The 7,580-nt window shown below is 41.0% G+C and overlaps 1 pseudogene; it reads left to right on the top strand.

Annotated features, from left to right (window-relative positions):
* The first annotated feature begins 1,177 nt into the window (after positions 1 to 1,177).
* Positions 1,178 to 6,881, top strand: LOC139241353 (G-protein coupled receptor 15-like; annotated as a pseudogene).
* The last annotated feature ends 699 nt before the right edge of the window (positions 6,882 to 7,580 follow it).

Here is a 7,580-nt window from a genome sequence, read left to right as displayed (position 1 = left end):
TCTAAACATGCTGAGACAAGAGGCGGTGAGGGAATGAAGATGCGTGCAATGGTACAAAGATTGCGGCGGGGAATGAACCCAAAGGTTCAAAATGGAACTGGGGTAAATACAACCTCCTCCAAGACTGGGTATCAGAGGAACAACATGTCCCCACACTGGCAATGCAGGTAGGGATATATCAGAGGCTTCAGGCTAAGGTATGCAAGTTCCACACTGAATCCAATCAAGGTAATTATCAGGCAGTGCGCTATGTAATTGCTGAATTGGACCTTTCCTAATCGAATGTAACTGTATTGAACTGGACAGCCACACATTAAATTTAACCGTGCTCAACTGGGCCTCGCCAGATTGAAGGTAACAGTACTCAACTGGATTTAACTAAACTGAATGCAACTGTGCTGAACTGAACCAGTGCACACTGGATGCAACCGTGCTCAACTGGTCCTGTCTACACTGAATGCAAGCGTGGTTAACTGGATTCATCCACACTGATTGCGACCGTGTTCAACTGGACTGGTCCATACTGAATATAATTATGCTCAACTGGGCTTCTCCACACTGGATGTAACCGCTCAACTGAACCTGTCCAGACTGAAAATACATGTGCTCAAATAGACTTGTCCACACTGAATGTAACTCTGCTGAACAGGACCTATCCACAGGGAATGTGCAGACACCTGAGTTAAAGTGAGTGATCAGTATTGGAGCTAGATACTTGTGGCAAGTGTTTACTCGGACACGGGCTGGATAATGACAGGAGCGAAAACGTGCTGCGTTTGCCTGCTGCAGGATCAGAATTTATCTGGTCAGGTGCATCTTGTGCTGAGAGCACTTAACACCGCATTAAGGGCTTTAAACGCTCGAATTTCTTGTGTACAATGCTGACTCTCACCATGTCAACCACATATTTAGTTTTTTATAATATTTTATAAAGTAATGTCGTCTTGTACTCTCTGGGAATTACACTTAATTCCCGTGTCCGAGCTGTCTATATATATTCCACGCCGTAAAACCGTAAAGATGATCCCGCCAGCGGCTGCATTAATCTTTCTGTTTCAATACCTGTAATTAGTACACAAGATCACGCCACCTGATGATGTCCCTGGAGCCTTGCATCATGTATAAATGTGATAATCTCTGAGTGTTGGGCAGGGCGTGCTCGAAGCTTCTGCAGAAAATGCACGGGTCACCAAAAGGTTTGGTATTTGCCATTTACTATCCCGTCATTGCAGCTATCGGGGTTCCAGGGAACTATTTCTGTTAGTATCTAGATATGCGAATGATCAGTCAACTGTATCACTCTTACTAATTACCGCTGTCGCTCCTCCCCTTCAACTGGAATATTTCTGCTGCTTCAAGGCCTATTTTATCTTATTTAACGGAATAATTTCTTTCCATTAACGGAATCACTACCTATTTTTGAGTGTCTGATTCTCAAATATTTGTTTTATTGTGTTTTACACAGAGCCGCCTCTTCAGCGCGATCAGTTTATTTGTTCAGAGTGATGGTTTATTGAAATTGAACAGTATATCGCACTGTGAGTGGTATCACATTATAACTGTACATATATTTCCTTTGTGTTATTGGCCCTCACTGTGAATTAATGTTATCAAACCAGTATGATCCTGCATATATATTGTTTATTGTGTTATTTGTATTTGATTGTGAAATGGTATTATCACACGATTATATAGTACATATATTTGCCATTTTGTTAGTCGTATTTCACTGTGAATCGTGTTATGACACTATTATAATTGTGTATATATAATTCCTATTGTGTTCTTGTTACATCACTGTGAGTGGTAACATACTAGCATAACTGTGCATACATTTCCATTTGTGTTTTAGATATTTCAGTGTGAATAGTATCAAACTAATATTACTCTGAAGACATAATTCCAAATGTGTTTTTGGTATTTCACTCTGAATTGTATCTCACTAGAATAACTGTGCAGATGTAATTCCTAACGTGTTTTAGGCATTTACCTTTGACTCGTATCATACTATTATTACTATACATGTACTTCCTGTTGTGTAATTGGGTTTTCACCGTGAGTGGTATCACACCATATAACTATGAAGATATATTAGCTTTTTTATATTACTAGTATTTCAATGTGCGTGGTATCAGAACACTATCATAATCATGTGCTTATATTTGCTGGTACTTCTTCTAATTCAGTATCGTGTATTTGCTGTTTACGATGCGGTATCATCTACACTGGGAGATCATATGAACATAAGAAAATAAGAAATAGGTGAAGGTTTACGCCATTTGCCCCCTGGATCCTGCTTCGCCATTCAGCAAGAGCACTGCTGATCTGACCATGGACTCAGTTGCACTTCCCCGCCCACTTCCCGTAACCCTTTATTCCCCTATCGCTCACAAATCTGTCTATCTCAGCCTTAAATATATTCAAACAATCAGCGTCCGCAGCTCTCTGTGGCAGATAATTCCATAGACTTAAACCCCTCTGAGAGAAGAAATTCCTCCTCATCTCAGTTTTTCATGGACGGCTGCCCCTTATTCTGAATCTATGCCCAATAGTTTTTGTTTCGACTATGAGTGGACATAACCTCTCCACATCCACCTTGTCGAGCCAGCTTATTATGCTATACGTTTCATTAAGATCACCTCTCAGTCTTATGAATATTGAGTATGGGCCAACCCTGCTCAACCTATATTCATAAGTCAACCCCCTCATCTCCAGAATTAACCAAGTGAACATTCTCTCAACAGCCTCCAATGGAAGTATATCCTTCCTTACATACGGCTCCCAAAACTGTATGGAGTACGTTAGGTTTGGCCTCACGAATACCCTGTACAGTTGTAGCAGGACATATCTGCTTTCATAAACTATAACCCTTGCATAAAGGCCAAGATTCCATTTGCATTTTTGATTGCTTGCAAACACTGGTCTGGTGATCGCTTTGCTAAACATCTTCAGTCAATTGCAAGTGTGAAACTGAGCTTCCATTCTTCTCTTGTTTTATTCTCCACCTCACACCCACTATCAGTCCTCGGCCTCCAACACTATTCCAGTGAAACTCACCGCAAACTCGAGGATCAGCTCCTCATCTTTCGATTATGTACTTTACAAACTTCCGGACTCAATATAGCTTTCACATTTTCAGATAATAACCACCATTTTTTTCTGGACAGCAGCTGTTTATAATGATTCTGCTGTTACCCTTTAAACTTCTGCTCGACCCATATATTGTTTCTTTTCTTGCTGCATTAGTCTGCTTTTTTCGCTTTGACCATTATCCTTTTTGTCATATAACCATTCCTGCCGTCTACGCAATCACTGACCTTCCTTTTTTTTTCTTTCCTCCACACCACCCCCCCGCTTTACTAGCCTCTCCAATTGCATCTCTTAGCATTATTTAGTTCCGACAAAAGGTAATCGACCAGAAATGTTAAGTCTGCTCCTCTCTCCACCGATGCTGCCTGACCTGTTTCCAGCATTTTCTGTTTTTGTTTCAGATTTCCAGTGTCTGTATAATTTTGCTTTTGTACATTTAATTACCCTTGTGCTTTTGTTGCTGTCCTGATAGACATGTTTTCAGCAGCAACAAAGTGAGTTTATGCAGCTAATTTAACATAGTAAAATGCTTTGATGGAGCGTTATTGAAACACATTTTCGCACCGAGCCATAAAAGAGAAATTAGCTCAGCAGAAGGTTGGGCAAATGGTTAGATATTCACCAGATTCTTAAACGAGGAGATAGGCAATGCTCTCGGAGTGATGTAGGTTAGTAGCATCTTACAGAGATCGGAAGGAGCGAAGCTATTGATGGATTTGCAAACAATGTTGAGAATTTTAAAATCGCGTTATTGCTGGACGAGGAGCTTATGTAGTTCAGCGAGCAAAGGAGTGACCGGGACTTAATACGATTAAGGATACGTGCAGCAGGAGTTGGGAAGAACTCACGTTTATGGATTGTGAAATGTGGGAAAGCAACGAGGTTAGCATTCGAATAGTTACGTAAAGAGGTAACAAAGACATGGATGATGGTTTCACTGCTTATGTTGTGAGACAGGGGTGAAAACAGGCGCTGTTAAGGAGGTGTGAATTATCGGTCTTGGTGGTCGAGCGATATGTGGTTGGAATCTCAATTCAGGGTAAAATAGATCCCCAACTTTGTGAACTGTCTGGTCAGACAAAGGCAGTTGTCAGGCACAAGGATAGAGTCGGTGGCAAAGGAACAGTCTTGGTGGCAGGAACAAAGACAATGGCTTCGTTCTTCCCAATATTTTATTGGAGAAAATGTAAGCTCATCCTGTTCAAGAAATCAAACTTCAATCGAAAACCTAAAAATTGAAAAAAAAAGGTAAAATACATTATGAAGGAAAACTAGCAACTGATATAAAAACAATTTGTAAAAGCTTCAACCAGTATGTAAAAAGAAAGAGAGTATCAAAAGTCATTATTCGTCACTTCGAGACTGAGAGGAGAAATCAATATAACGAATAAGGAAATGGCAGAAACGTTACATAAATGTTTTGCATTTGTACTCACTGTAGAAGATGCAAAAAGCAACCTAAAATCTTGGGGTACCACGGGACTAAGGAGGTTGAGGAACTTAACATAATTAATATAAGTAGAGAAAAAGTACGAAAGAAACAAAGGAAATAAAACCGACAAAACATCTGGACTTTGCGGGCTCCATCCTAGAGTTCTAAAACAGGTGGCTGCAGAGATAGTGGATATAATGCCTTTGATATTTAAAAATTATCTATAATCTGGAATGTTCCCAGCGATTCAATGTAACAAATGTAACATCGTTATACAAGAAAGGAGGGAGAGAAAAACTGAGAACTACGGGCAAGTTAGCCTAATATTTCGCGTCGGGAAAATACTGGAATCCATTGATAAGAATGTGGTATCAAGGCACTTAGATAATCATAAAATGTTTAGACAGAGTCACAAGGTTTTCAGCAAGGGCAATTGTTTTTTGCAATTAATTTTAGAGTTTTTTTAGGAAATAAATATCAGGGCACATAAAGGAGAAGCAATGGATGCAGTTTATGAAATTCCATAAGGCATTCCATAAGATGACTCAGAAAAGGTTATTACACAAGGTTTAATGGGTTTGGAGGTATTATATAAGCATGGATAGATAATTGGATAATGGACAGAAAACAAAGCGTCCGGGTAAACAGGTCATTTTCAGGTTAGTAGGATGTAACGAACGGGGTGCCACAAGAATCAGGGCTCGGGCCATACCTATTTAAAATCGATATTAATGATGTTGATGAATGGACCCAGTGCAATTTATCCAAGATTGCTGACAATACAAAGGTAGTTAGGACAGTAAGCTCTGAGGAGAACACAATGCGTCTGGAACGGGCTTTAGATAGACAAAGTGAATGGCCAATAAGATGGCAGCTTGAGTATAATGTATGGGAACGTGAGGTTATTCACTTCGGTCGGAAGAATAGAAAAACAGAATATTTTCTGAATGGTGAGAAAATGTTGAATATTGTTGTTCAGCAAGATTTAGGTATCCTTGTGCAAGAAACGCAGGGAAATTGACTGCAGGTGCAGCAAGCAACAAAGAAGGCAAATGACATGTTGTCCTTTATTGCTAGTTGGTTGGAGTGTAAGAGTAAGAAAAACTCGCTCCAATTGTACAGGGCCTTAGTGAGTGCACAATTGAAGTACTGCCCACAGTTTTATTTGCCTTGGAGGCAGTACATCGGAGGGTCACCAGACTGATTCCTGGGATGAGAGAACTGTCTTACGATGAGAAATTATATAAAATGTAACGATTCTCTCTGCAGTGTTCTCACCCACATTAACTCCCTCTTCCTCCTTCTTACAAATATTCACTCTCTTCTTCTTAGTCACAGAAATTAACCTGCTCTCCCTCTTTCTCACACAAACTAACGAGCTCTCTCACTCTGTTACACATTCACTCTCTCTTGCTATCTCTCACATTCTCGCTCTCTATCTGTTACAGCTAACTTGGCAGTGATTATGATCCTACCCCGAGGAAGGTGCGGTCTCTCCAGATGTATCACTCAGTATCTCGTTTCCATGGCGGTGACGGATCTCCTGGTCATTGCAACTGCCGTGATATTAAACCGGATTGTAGGTATTTATTTCCCATTAAGTTTCCTATCCCTCACTCCGTTCTGTAGTTTCCGTATTGCTCTAATCTATGCAGCCATCGACTGTTCTTCCTGGTTAACGGTGGCTTTCATCTTTGATCGATATGTAGCCATTTGTTGCCAGAAGCTGAAAACAAAATATTGCAGTGAGAAAACTGTGGCAGTGGTTATTGGAACGGTTTGTGCCCTGAGCTTCTTAAAAAATACCTTCTTGTATTTTTTATATGAAACTTTGTATACAGTTAACAGTACACCCTGGTTCTGCAGCATAAAAATAACATTTTATACCTCTCCTGCATGGGTCGCTTATGACTGGATTTTCCATATTTCAACCCCATGTATTCCATTCATTCTGATTTTACTGCTCAATACTCTGACTGTCAGACACATTCTAGCGGCCAGTGGAGCCCGCAGGAGACTCCGGGCCCACAGCAATGAAGAGAATTAGAGCGACCCAGAAATGGAGAAGCGGAGAAAGTCCATCATCTTGCTCTTTTCTAGCTCAGGCAGTTACATCTTTTTTAATGTGTTATTAATTAGAACTTTCATCTATGTCCAGATTGGGAGAGTTAGTTATTTCGCAGGATCCAGTATCAATGAATCAAATATTATTCTGGAGGAAAGCGGATATATGCTTCAATTTTTGAGTTCCTGCATCAACCAGTTTATTTATGCAGGTACCCAGAGTAAGTTCAGAGAGGAGCTTAAGAAGGGAATGAAATATCCACTGAGACATATTGTTAATTTATTACAATGCTGAAAATATTAAAGTATAATATGAATTGCACGTTATATTCCGTGCAGTGCTCTTCTTGCGGGTGTGAGAAAAGGTATCCCCTCCCAAGATACACATTCACAAAAACAAAGAATCTTACCGAATTTGAAATTAAAAATGTATGAAGCACATTGCATTAGTGCACCATTCAGTGTTGCAATCGATTGTCAGTTAGTTTCCTTTTCTCATTTCGGTGCTGACGCAGGCCTGCGGCATTCCCACCAATCCCGAAGGCCCTGGATTGTTTCTAAATTCAGGCGGGAGACTGAGAGTCTGGCCTACAACCTGTCATTGGAGATCAAGGTCAAATGTTAAAGGAAGGGCCCCAATATCCCATTACCAACTCTCTCGCCCCAGGTAATGCTTTCGATCCCGAGTGTGAGACACAGTGGGCAATGTGAGCCCGCACTGTCCCCACATTTTTTTCCCACTCACTGGGTAATGCAAGCCCGCGCTGTTCTCACACATTGTTCGCATTCACTGGGTAATGGGAGCCAATACTGACCCCACACATTTTCCTCACTCACTGGGCAATAGGAGCCCGCATCGTCCCCACACATTGTTCCCACTCACTGGGCAATGGGAGCCCACATTGTGCCCGCACATTGTTCCCCATTCACTGGGCAATGGGAGCCCGCACTGGCCCACACATTTTTCCGTTCACTCCGCAATGGGAGCCTGCAC

Source organism: Pristiophorus japonicus, unplaced genomic scaffold, assembly GCF_044704955.1.
Source record: "Pristiophorus japonicus isolate sPriJap1 unplaced genomic scaffold, sPriJap1.hap1 HAP1_SCAFFOLD_105, whole genome shotgun sequence".
Classification (NCBI taxonomy): domain Eukaryota; kingdom Metazoa; phylum Chordata; class Chondrichthyes; family Pristiophoridae; genus Pristiophorus; species Pristiophorus japonicus.
Note: the sequence above shows the minus strand (reverse complement) of the source record. Positions and strands in the feature narration are given on the sequence as shown.